This window comes from Ornithorhynchus anatinus, chromosome 2, assembly GCF_004115215.2.
Source record: "Ornithorhynchus anatinus isolate Pmale09 chromosome 2, mOrnAna1.pri.v4, whole genome shotgun sequence".
NCBI classification, from domain to species: domain Eukaryota; kingdom Metazoa; phylum Chordata; class Mammalia; order Monotremata; family Ornithorhynchidae; genus Ornithorhynchus; species Ornithorhynchus anatinus.
Genome location: NC_041729.1, coordinates 164,098,455 through 164,112,010, shown reverse-complemented (window position 1 = coordinate 164,112,010; position 13,556 = coordinate 164,098,455).

Below are 13,556 nucleotides of genomic sequence, written 5' to 3'. Positions count from 1 at the left end.
CATTTTACAGATGAGGTAACTGAAGCCCAGAGAAGTGAAGTGACTCGCCCACAGTCACACAGCTGACAAGTGGCAGGGGTGGGAGTCGAACCCATGACCTCTGACTCCGAAGCCGCGGCTCTTTCCACTGAGCCACGCTGCTTCTAGACTGTAAGCATCTAGTGGGTAAGGATACTGTATAACAACTGTATTGGATTGTGAGAAGCAGGGTGGACTAGTGAAAAGGGCATGGGCTTGGGAGTCAGAGGAACTGGGTTCTAATTCCCGCTTTGCCATGTGTCTGCTGTGTGACTTGGTCAAAGTCACTTCACTTCTCTGGGCTTCAGTTACCTCATCTGTAGACTAGAGATGAAATCCTAGTCCTTCTCCTTAGACTGTGAGCCCCTTGTGGTTCAGGGACTGTGTCTGCACTGATTATTCATTCAGTAGTATTTATTGAGCGCTTACTATGTGCAGAGCACTGTACTAAGCGCTCGGAATGAACAAGTCGGCATTATCTTGCATCTGCCCCAGTGCTTGGCACAGAGCAAGCACTTTAATACCACAATTCTCGTTATTATTAACAGGGTGTTTTCCTCCATGGTCTTTGCTGGATCAAGACTAATCTCCAAAGGAAATGGCTGTGACCTCTCAGAAAACACTCTCGCTCCTCACATGTGTTCAGTGCTCAGGAGCAGGGACACTTTTATTTTTTAGTAGATTAGTAGAAACTCAAGGAAGTTCATTCTAATGGATCCCTTCTCAAATTGTCCAAGTATTCATTCATTCAATCGTATTTATTGAGCACTTACTGTGAGCAGAGCGCTGTCCTAAGCACTTGGAAAGTACAGTCCCGGTAATAGATAGAGACAATCCCCACCCATCCAACGAAGGGCCCACAGTCTAGAAGCGGGGAGGCAGACAACAAAACCAAACAAGTAGTCAGGCATCAATAGCATCAATACAAATAGATAAAATTAAAGATGTTTACACGTCACTCATAAAATAAATAGAATCATAAATATATACAAATATACACAAGTGCTGTGGGGCAGAGAAGGGGGTAGAGCAGAGGGAGGGAGTAGGGGCGATGGGGAGGGGAGATGGAGCAGAGGGAAAGGGATGTGAGCAGGTGGTGGTGGGAGAAGTGTGTTTGTGTGTGTGTGTGTGTGTGTACATATCAATGCAGTGTATTTAAATATCATTCTATTAACAATGAAAATTCATCCAGGTTTGCAATGAAATCTTCCCCTTTCCCTCATGCATAACCAAGTGGTTCTTTTCCTCCTCACCACACTGTTTCTTTCTTTCTCTTTCAAGCCAAACTTCATCTACTGTCCCAGCCCCACTTTTAAGATTATCCCTAAAAGAACAGAGTTATTCATTCGGCCCACCGTACTTCCAACTCTTCACATTTCTAAATGCTAAAGAAGATCAGAACCTTGTCACCAGGAGAAATTGACATCAACGAACAAGAGGAACCAATACATTTTCCTCTGCTCAGACAAAAGCTTAAAGAGAAATGCAGCCATAAAGATTTTAAACGCCATCCACTGTTGTTTTTTTAAGAAAACACTCATTCGGTTATTTGCTCTTCTCTCATCAAAGTTTCTTTCCAATTTGGAAGTCCTTGTTCAATTTGAAAAATAAAATTATATCTGGAATTAAGGATTGGAGCACCCTCCATTATTATTGTCACCTGGGTACTGAGGTCATCCATCAATTTCTCTCACCCGAACAACCATAGAGAGCAGGTTTAATAAATTCAAGTCGAAAAATAAATCACTTCAATTACCTTCATAGTCCTTAAAGAGTTGGAAGCCATTTTATATTCACACTAGAGACTAGTTTTAGTTTTACAGCATTGACTCAACATGTTAGAACTCGCAATTAGTTAAGGCTTCTAGCCAGGCAATGAGGAAGAATCAAAATAAACTCACAAAGGAAATTCTCACACCATTTAGTAAAATTGTTAAGCTTTTTGGCTGTGAATCCGACAATAATGGGTTACACAAACTGAATAGGAAACAGCCCAAATAAGACACCACTCTCATGCAAATTAAAGTCTTCAAACTAAGGTTAAAAAAGCCCCCTTAACACTTCCTCCCCCCACCAAAAAAAAAATGGTCCTCCTACAGATTTTAGGAAGGTCATTGTTGCTTCCAATCAAATGGGAAATGCTGAGAGAACAATCCCACTCTAACCTGTCTTTTGCCCCATTTGGGGCTGTTATTTGGAAATACGGTTTCTACATAAGTTTGATTTCCATCTCCATGAAGGCTAAATCCACCATCTTGTTTGTGACATCCAATATCCTCCCCTTTCCCCACCACTTTCCACCTCACCAGAAATTGGAAAACTCATTATTAAATAGCAGCAACAAAAACCAGAGGATGAGATGAAGTCACGTGATTTGGTAAGATATTTGTCAAAGCCAATTCAGGAGAGTGGGGATAAAAACCCTGAAATTCTCTGAACCTCAATGAGGAATGGCTATCCCTTTTCAAGCATGAGGGAAATTAGATTCACTCCTTAACCTAATCACGTGCCTCTCAGTTGCATATTTTTAAAACTGCACAGTAAAGTAATCTTTTCAATTTACAAGGGAGTCCATTTATGTTAAATAATATTACATTAAGATACATTATGGTACCAAGTATAGAAATGAGGGCATATTTCTTCATATTTCTTCCAAAATAGGATCTTCATATTTTTTGTTGCCCATCGAATAACCTCAGTAATCACTTTTCTTTAAGTCTGACCCAAATTATTCTTACTCCTTGTAAAAGTCTGAAACTGTTAAGTTGGTGTTTCAGCAAGCTGACGTTTCTCACAAGACTCGTACTGAATTGTCTCACATTTTCTCTCTGTGGTATACCTTCGGTAACAAGTTAAAAGTAGAAGGAAAAAAGTAACAGCAAATACAAAACTCCTGCTAATGGAATTCTGCAATGCATCTTTATGCTCGGGGCAGGGGATGGGAGAGAGATGGAACAAAGACAAGTAATTAGAGAAGCAGCGTGGCTCAGTGGAAAGAGCCCGGGTTTGGGAGTCAGAGTTCATGGGTTCGAATCCCGGCTCTGCCACTTGTCAGCCGTGTGACTGTGGGCAAGTCACTTCACTTCTCTGGGCCTCAGTTCCCTCATCTGTAAAATGGGGATTAACTGTGAGCCTCACGTGGGACAACCTGATTGCCCTCTATCTCCCCCAGCGCTTAGAACAGTGTTCTGCACATAGGAAGCGCTTAACAAATACCAACATTATTATTAATTTCCTCCACCTCCATTTTCTAAATCATGGAAGGTTCCAATTTCACCTGTACCATTCCCCAAGATTCAAAGGAAGACATTAAGCCCTACCTGGTTCTTTGAAATGGAAACCAACTTAAGAACAACAAATTTTGGATATTTCAGTGTCCGGGTGGGGATTTGATCAGGTTAAACAAAGACGCTGGTAGATTTAGAGAGAAATCAACTCAGCACCTTTGTAGTTTCTTTCCCTTCAGTGAGATGGAGTAAATCAGGATGGCTACTTTGAGATTTATTTTATAATAAAGGGTATAGGGTCTTTTGCATTTGCAGCACATTTAGCCTCTCCTTAAGGAACTCCTCTACAAAGCAATCCTGAGAAAATTAAAGCTTGGAAAGCTACTGATTCACTCGCTCTGACGGAGCTAGAAGAACGCATAAATCCTTAAGCTCTTGTGTAACGCCGGGATGAAAGCAGCATGGACGAGTGGGAAGAGCCCGCGACTGGGAGTCAGAAGATCTGGGTTCTGATTCCGGCTCTAGCACCTCTCTGATGTGTGACCTAGGGCGAGTCACCTAACTTCTCTGTGGCTCGGTTACCCCATCCTACTCCCTCCTACGTAAACTGTGAGCTCCATGGGGGGACAGGGACTGGGACCATTCTGATTAGCTTATATCTACCCCAGCACTTAGAACAGCACTTGGCACCTAGTAAGCGCTCAGCAAGTACCAAATCATTCATTTATTTGTGACCGGCAGAGGATGCGTCAGCTTGTTCCAACAAAACTGGGTCTTGATAATCGAATGCAGATTTAGAAAAGAAACTCTTAGAAAATGCATACATTAGATTCTCTATCCTAATAGAGACCACCCTGCACTCTCCACATTGCCTGCACATCTCCTTCCAAGAAGTCATTTGTCTTCACTTGACTCCATTTCCTCTCCTCCAGTTTTCTCCTTGACCCCCTCCAATCTGGCTTCTGTCCCCTTCACTTCAGAGAAACCGCCCTCTCCAAGGTCACCAAAGATCTCCTTTTTGCCCAATCCAATGGCCACTATTCCATCCCGACCCTCTTCGACCTCTCAGCTGCCTTTGGCACTGGAGATCACCCCCTTCTCCAGGAAATATTATCGAATCTTGACTTCATCGATACTGTCCTCTTCTGATTCTCCTATCTCTCTGGGTGATTACCCCTCTGCTTCCCACCCCCTAAATGTAAAGGTCCCTCAAGGTTCGGTGCTGGATCCCCTTCTATCTTCCATAATAACAATAATAGTTGGGGCATTTGTTAACTACTTTCTATGCGTCCAACACTGAATTAAACAGCGGGGTAGATACAAGGTATTCAGGTTGTCCCACGGGGAGCTCACAGTTTTAATCCCCATCTTACAGATGAGGTAACTGAGGCACAGAGAAGTTAAGTGGCTTGACCGAGGTCATGCAGCAGACAAGTGGTGGAGCTGGGATTCGAATTCGGGTCCTCTCGCTCGCAACCCCAGGCTCTTTCAACTAAGAGTCACGCTGCTTCCCATCTATCTTAGTGGAAAGAGCACGGGCTTGGGAGTCAGAGGACGTGGGTTCTAATCTTGCCTATGAAACTCGTCTGCTGTGTCACCTTGGGCAAGTCACTTAACTTCTCTGTGTCTCAGTTCCCTCATCTGTAAAATGGGGATTAAAAGTGTGAGGCCCCCCCCCCCGTGGGACAACCTGATTTCCCTGTATCTACCCTAGTGCTTAGAACAGTGTTTAGCACAAAGTAAGCTCTTGACAAATACCATAATAATCATTATTAATTATTATTACACCCACTCCCTTGCAGAACTCATTTGCTCCCCCTATAGCTTGAACTCCCATCTCTATGTGGATGACTCCCAAAGCTAAATTTCCAGGCACAACCTCTTTCATTCTCTGCAGTCCAGTGTTTTCTCCTACCTTCTGGACAACTCTACTTAGATGTCCAGCCTACACTTCATCCATGATAAAGCTTAAAAAGAACCCCTTTCCTTCCCACCCAAGCCCTCTCCTTCTCCAGATTTTCCCATCACCGGGGACAGCACACGATCCCGCCTTTCTCACAAAATTTAGGATTTTCTTTGACTCGTTTTTCTCATTCATCCCAAATAATTCGGTCTGTTGCTTTAGAGAAGCAGCACGGCGTGGTGGACAGAGCACGAGCCTGGGAGTCAGAGGTCGTGGGTTCGAATCCTGGCTCTGCCACTTGTCAGCTGGGTGACTGTGGGCAAGTCACTTCACTTCTCTGTGCCTCAGTAACCTCATCTGTAAAATGGGGATGAAGACTGTGAGCCTCACGTGGGACAACCTGATTACACTGTATCTACCCCAGCGCTTAGAAGAGTGCTCTGCACATAGTAAGCGCTTAACAAATACCAACATTATTAATAGTGCTTGGCACATAGTAAGTAACAAATATCCTTGTTATCATTATCTGTGCCTCAGTTACCTCATGTGTAAAATGGGAATTAACACTGAGCCCCACATGATTACCTTGTATCTACCCCAGCACTTAGAACAATGCATGGCACATTGTAAGCACTTAACAAATACCATCATCATCATCATCATCATCATCATCACCATCATGCACTGCTTCATTATGACTTTTGGATGCACGATGATGGTCTTTCTTAGTTATTGCTTAGAACAAAGGGCTTGAAGTGGCTTGCAGCTTAATTCACGGTGTGGGGACAATTCAGACAATTGAGAAAAGAAAAGACTGGTAGAGGGGGGTATGAAACTGAAACTTTAAAAAATATCTTATTTCAATCAAGTTGGCTGATATAGTTTCTAAGTTTGAATTTATGAATGAGTTATTCAGTACTCTTTGGGTTGATAAAATGGCGGTGGTTCCCAGCATCAGGAAAACAAGTTGTCTCCTTGGATACTCTGGTAGGGCTTCAGGAAATACTTTGCTATTTTTAGATGGTGGGTCAGGCAAGGAGGGAGTTCTAATGGGCCTGGGAGTACGAACTGCCTTAAAACCGTTTTGGCCTTGGAACATCTAGGAGCTGCCGGCATAAGATATTTAAGAACACTGCCGTGGGCCCCTGGGTGGGCTATGATAATAATAATAATAACATTCGTTAAGCATTTACCATGTTCCCAATAGTGCCCTAGTGTGGCTTCGTGGAAAGAGGCTGGGTTTGGGAGTCAGAGGTCATGGGTTCTAATCCCAGCTCCACCGCTTGCTAGCTGTGTGACTTTGGGCAAGTCACTTAACTTCTCTGTGCCTCAGTTACCTCATCTGTAAAGTGGGAATTAAGACCCATCAGCCCCATGTGGGACAACCTGATTACCTTGTATCTACCCCAGTGCTTAGAACAGTGCTTGGCACATAGTAAGCAATTAACAAATACCATCATTATTATTATTATAATTATTAGAATCATTATTATTTTGTAATGAATACAAGATACTCAGGTCAGGCATAATCCCTGTCAGTCAGTCAGTCAATCCTATTCATTGAGTGCTTACTGTGTGCAGATCACTGTACTCAGCCCTTGGGAGAGTAAAATACAACAATATAACAGGCATATTCCTCAACATGTCTATTGTCTAGAGGGGAAAACAGACATTAATATAAATAAGTAAATTGCAGCCAGGTACAAAAGTGCTGTGGAGTTGGGAGGGGGGGGATGAATAAAGGAAGCAAGTCAGGGTGACGCAGCAGGGAGTGGGAGACAGAGAAAAGCAGCGTGGCTCAGTGGAAAGAGCACGGGCTTTGGAGTCAGGGCTCATGAGTTCGAATCCCAGCTCTGCCACTTGTCAGCTGGGTGACTGTGGGCAAGTCACTTCACTTCTCTGGGCCTCAGTTCCCTCATCTGTAAAATGGGGATTAAGACTGTGAGCCCCACGTGGGACAACCTGATTCCCCTATGTCTACCCCAGCGCTTAGAACAGTGCTCGGCACAAAGTAAGCGCTTAACAAATACCAACATTAAAAGGTGGGGCTTAGTTCATTAATTCATTCATTCAATAGTATTTATTGAGCGCTTACTATGTGTAGAGCACTGTAACAAGCTCTTGGGATGTACAAATCGGTAATAGATAGATAGATAGATAGATAGATAGATAGATAGACAGATAGACAGATAGACAGAGACAGATGGAGACAGTCCCTGTCCTTTGACGGACTTAGAGTCTAATTGGGGGAGACGGACAGACAAAAACAATAGCAATAAATAGAATCAAGGGGATGAACATCAAGGCCTCCCGGAGGAGGTGTGCCTTCAATAAGGTGTTGAGGGAGGGCAGAGTCATTGACCGGAGGATTTGAGGAGGGAAGGTTTTCCAGGCCCAAGGCAGGATGTGGGCAAGGGGTCGGCAGCGAGATGGGTGAGGTCGAGTCACAGTGAGAAGGTTAACATCAGAGGAGCGAAGTGTGAGGGTCGTACTGTATTCTCCTAAGCCCTTAGCATGTATTTTTCAGCTAGTAAGTGCTCAATAGGTAGCCATGGTTGTTTGATGCACTGAGCTGTCTTCTGTGGTCAGAGCACTGTTCGATATAGGGAAGAATATGATAGAAGACAGATAAATTAAGTTGAATCAATGGTGAATAGTCAAAATGATAAACTTCTGTCTTCTGACTTCAAGCGGGATAAATACTGGTTAGAACCCAGGCCTGAGCTTCTGGTCATGGGTTCTAATCGTGGCTCCGCCACTTGGCTGTATGACCTCAGGCAAGTCATTTCACTTCTCGGGGCCTCAGTCCCCTCATCTGTAAAATGGACAATGAGACTGTGAACCCCACCTGGGACAGGGACTGTGTCCAACCCGATTTGTCTGTATCCACCCCAGCTCTCAGTACAGCGTCTGGCACATAGTAAGTTCTTGACAGATACCATAAATTCACCGTTCAGTCATTCGGTTGTATTTCTGGAGCACTGTACCCAGCTTTTGGCAGAGTACAATACAACGATAAACAGACGCGCTCACATTCGCATTCCACACGTTCCTCACAATAGTCAGCCTACACAGAGGATAACCATGGGAAAAAGCTAAAAAGCTAGTCCTTATAGGAACAGTAGTAATCCGCATCTTCCCACCCAAACCCTGTCCTCCCCCTGACTTTCCCATCACTGTAGTCGGCACCACCATCCCCCCCGTCTCACAAATCTGACTAATGCTCGCCACATCTCTCTGATTCCGCCCACACGATCCATCTGTCGCCATCTCCTTTCCGTTCAACCTTCACAACACCGCTGCCACGTTAATCCAAGCATTTATCCGACGCCGCCTCGACCACTCTATCAGTCTTTTCTCTCTCCCGGCTCCAGTCCATACATCACTCTCCCGCCCAGATCATTTTTCTATACAAACGTTCAGTCCGTGTTACCCCGCTCCTCAAGAACCTCCAGTGGTTGCCCATCCACCTCCCCTTTACTATTGTCTTTAAAGCACTCCATCACCTTGGCCCCTCTTATCTTACCTTGCTGATTTGCTTCCAGTCCCTGGCCCACACATTTCGCGCCTCTAATACCAATTTACTCACTGTATCTCAATCCCATCTATCTCACCGCCAACTCTTCACCCAACAACCTCCCTCTGGACGATCATTCTCTCTTCCCTCGAAGCTTTCTTAAAATCATATCTCCTCCAAAAGATCTTCCCTCCCTAAATTCCTCATTTTCCCTGCTCCCTTCCCATTCTGTGTCTCCCTGGCACTTGGATTTGTAGGCTTTATTCACCTCACCCTCAGCCCCACAGCATGTAGGCACATTTCCAAAATGTATTTTAATGTTCATTCATTCATTCAATAGTATTTATTGAGTGCTTACTATGTGCAGAGCACTGTACTCAGCACTTGAAATGTACCATTTGGCAACAGATAGAGACAATCCCTGCCCACTGACAGGCTTACAGTCTAATCGGGGGAGAGAGACAAAAACAAAACAACTTAATCATGATAAAAAGAATCAAGGGGATGTACACCTCATTAACAAAATGAATAGGGTAATAAAAATATATACAAATGAACACAGTGCTGAGGGTACGGGGAGGGAGAGGGGGAGGAGCAGAGGGAAACGGGGGAAAGGGGGCTTAACTGAGGGGAGGTGAAGGCGAGCAGAGAGGGAGCAGAGGGAGCAGAGGGAAAAAGGGAAGCTCAGTCTGGGAAGGCCTCTTGGAGGAGGTGAGCTCTCATTAGGGCTTTGAAGAGAGAAGAGTTAGTTTGGCAGAGGTGAGGAGGGAGGGCGTTCCAGGACAGCGGGAGGATGTGGGCCAGGGCTTGACGGCGGGATAGGCGAGAACGGGAGACGGTGAGGAGGTGGGCGGCAGAGGAGCGGAGCGTGCGGGGTGGGCAGGAGGACGAGAGAAGGGAGGAGAGGTAGGAGGGGGCAAGGGGATGGACAGCCTCGAAGCCCAGAGTGAGAAGTTTTTGTTTCGTGCAGAGGTTGATCGGCAACCACTGGAGGATTTTAAGGAGGGGAGTGACACGCCCAGAACGTTTCTGCAGGAAGATGAGCCGGGCAGCCGAATGAAGAATAGACTGGAGTGGGGAGAGAGAGGAGAAAGGGATAATCCAGTCGGGATATTATGAGACCTTGTAGCAGTAAGATAACCATTTGGGTGGACAGGAAACGGCGGACCTTGGCGATACTATAAAGGGGAGACGGGCAGGCATTGGTGACGGATTGGATGTGGGGGTGAATGAGAGAGCTGAGTCAAGGATGACACCAAAGTTGCGGGCTTGAGTGACGGGAGGATGGTCGTACCATCCACAGTGACAGGGAAGTAAGGAAGAGGACAGGGCTTGGGAGGGAAGATGAGGACAAGGATGTCCATATTTTTCTATCAATCAGTCAATCAATCCTATTCATTGAGCACTTCTTCCTTCCTCTCCTTGTGTGCCTCGCTTTCCCTCTCCCTTTTCTCAGTGGAAGAGATTTCCTAGAATCTGAGGCTGGGAGCCCCACGTGACAGAGGGACTGTATCTGACCTGATTCACTCCTCCTCTCTCTAGACCATAAATTCCTTGTGAGCAGAGAACATGTCTACCAACTCTGTAAACCTAGACTCCCCCAAGCACTTAGTACAGTGCTCCACAAATAGTAGGCCTTCAGTAAATGTGACTAACTGATCGATGAAGCACTTACTATGAAGGGAGACTCAAGAAAATGTTCCGAAACTTTTCTTAAGAATAGAACCGCTTCGTATTCTTTACTTAAAAGGCTTCAGAAGAAGCCTCCTACGTAACTGTGATGGGTGGAGATGGAGACAATTTCATCCCCATGAGTATGTTTCGGGGATAACAGTAATGATGATTATGATATTTTCTTAAGCGCTTACTGAGTGTCAAGGCACTTTTCTAAGCGTGAGGGTAGATAGTGAATCGGGTCAGATACAGTCCCTCCGTCACATGGGGCTCCCAGCCTCAGATTCTAGGAAATCTCTTCCACTGAAAAAAGGGAGAGGGAAAGGGAGGGACGTAGGGAGAGGTAGCAAGAAGTGCTCAATAAATGGGATTGATTTACTGATTGATAGAAAAATACGGACATCCTTGAATCTCCCTCAATAGTTCTGCTGCTGCCGACCCCTTTCCCATGTCCTCCCTCTGGCTTGGAATTCCCTCCCCCTCCATATCCACCAGCCACCACTCTCCTGACCTTCAAAGCCTTATTAATAATAACGATAATCATGATAATGTTATTTGTTAAATGCTTACTGTGTGCCAGGCACCGGACTAAGTGCTGGGGTGGATACAACCCATCATCGGGCAGGGATTGTCTCTGTTGCCAAATTGCACATTCCAAGCGCTTAGTACAGTGCTCTGCACCTAGTAAGCACGCAATAAATAATAATAATAATGTTGGTATTTGTTAAGCGCTTACTAGGTGCCCAGCACTGTTCTAAGCGCTGGGGGAGATACAGGGTGATCGGGTTGTCCCACGTGGGGCTCACACACTTTTAATCCCCATTTTACAGATGAAGGAACTGAGGCACAGAGAAGTGAAGTGACTTGCCCACAGTCACACAGCTGACAAGTGGCAGAGCCGGGAGTCGAACTCAGGACCTCTGACTCCGAAGCCCAGGCTCTTTCCAGACCGAACGGACGAACGAACGAACGAACGAACGAACGAACGAACCAATGAATGAATACAAACAAATCGGGTTGGACACAGTTCCTGTACCACAGAGGGGTCATGGTCTTCATCCCCATTTTTCAGATGAGGTAACTGAGGCCCAGAGAAGTGAAGTGGCTTGCCCAAGGCCACTTGGGAGTCCAAGGATGTTGGTTCTCATCCTGGCTCCATCCTGTTTCTGTTGTGTGACCTCGGGCAAGCCACTTCACTTCTCTGGGCCTCGGTTACCTCATCTTTGAAATGGGGATGAAAACTGTGAGCCCCATGTGGGACAACCTAATTACCCTGCATTTACCCCAGTGCTTAGAACAGTGCTTGGCACATAGTAAGGGCTTAACAAATACCATCGTTATTATTATTACTGCAGCACACAAGAAGCGGGGCTGGGATTAGAACCCATGACCCTCTGACTCCCAGGCCCATGCTCTATCCACCGCGCCATGAGGTCACATCTCCTCCAACAGGCACGGTGCTCTGCACACAGTAAGCACTCAGCACATATATATGCATACATATGAGAAGCAGCATGGTTTAGTGGAAAGAGCCCAGGCTGGGGAGTCAGAAGTCATGGGTTCTAATTCCCGACTCTGTCAGTTGTCTCCTGTGTGACCTTGGGTACGTCACTTCACTTCTCTGGGCCTCAGTTCCCTCATCTGGAAAATGGGGATTAAGACTTTGAGTCCCACTGTCGGTCCCACTGATTACCTTGTAACGACCCCAATGCTTAGAACAATGCTTGGCACGTAGTAAGTGCTTAATAAATACCATAATTAATATTTTTATTAAATTGATTAATTATCATTCTTGTTTTGCGCTTACTACGTGCCAAGCACTGTTCTAAGCACTGGGGTAGATACAAGGTAAATACGTATTGGATCCCTTGAAGTTGCCCAATTCATAGCATTTCCCCATAACCACCAGGGATTCCTTTACAGTCCATCCAAAGAGAAGTTTATTTTCCAAAATACCGCAGCTAAACTCCGTGAGAGTTAAGCTAAAGTGAATTCGAGCAAATCAACTGGATAAAATATGAGTTATGTACATATCAATTTTTTCACTGCCTCAACAATGAGTGATCTAAATTAAAAAAAAAAACAAACACTTTTTCTTTTCAGCCCCAAATTTCATGTCAGATTTATTGTCCGGCAGCAATTGTTCTCATCAGCCGCAGAAACTTAAAACGTTAGGAAAATCAAGCAGCATCTGGACTAATCTGTAGTAGGATTTGGTGTGTTTATTTAAAATCAATCGAGTAATCAATCGTATTTACTGAGTGTCTCTTCTGTGCAGAGCACTGTTCTAAGAGCTTGGGAGATACCACAGAGAAGCACCCTGGCCCTGGGAGTCGGAAGGACCTGGATTCTAATCCCAGCTCAGTCGCTTGTCTGCTGTGTGACCTTGAGCAAGTCACTTCACTTCTCTGTGCCTCATCTGTAAAATGGGAATTAAGACCGGAAGCGCCATGTGGGACAGGGACTGTGTCCAACCTCATTACCTTGTAACCACCCCAGTGCTTTGAACAGCGCTTGGCACATAGTAAGCACTTAACAAATACCATCGTCATTATTATTGTGATTTAACAGAGCTGGTAGACATGTTCCTTGCCCACAGTGAGTTCTTAAGGGGGATACAGACTTCACTGTAAATTAATTAATTCCATGTATGTACGTAAGTGATGAGGGGTGGGTGAATAAAGGATGTAAATAAAAGTGCATATGATGATAATAATAATAATGATAATAATGTTGGTATTTGTTAAGCGCCTACTATGTGCCGAGCACTGTTCTAAGCGCTGGGGGAGATATAGGGTCATCAGGTTGTCCCACGTGAGGCTCTCGGTCTTAATCCCCATTTTACAGATGAGGGAACTGAGGCACCGAGAAGTGAAGTGACTTGCCCAAAGTCACATAGCCGACAGGTGGCGGAGCCCAGATTAGAACCCACGACCTCTGACTCCTAAACCCGTGCAATTGCCACTGAGCCACGCCGCTTCAGGCGACATATTTGGACAAGGAGATGGAGGAGAGGTGGGACAGCATGGTCTAGTGGATAGAGCCCGGGCCTGGGAGTCAGAAGGTCAAGGGTTCTAATTCTAATTCACCTCATTTCTCTGGGTGTCAGTTTCCACAACCGTAAAATGGAGATTGAGACTGTAATCCCTGCGTGGAACAGGGACTGTGTCCAACCCTATTATCGTGTACCTACCCCGACGCTTAGAACGGAGCCCGG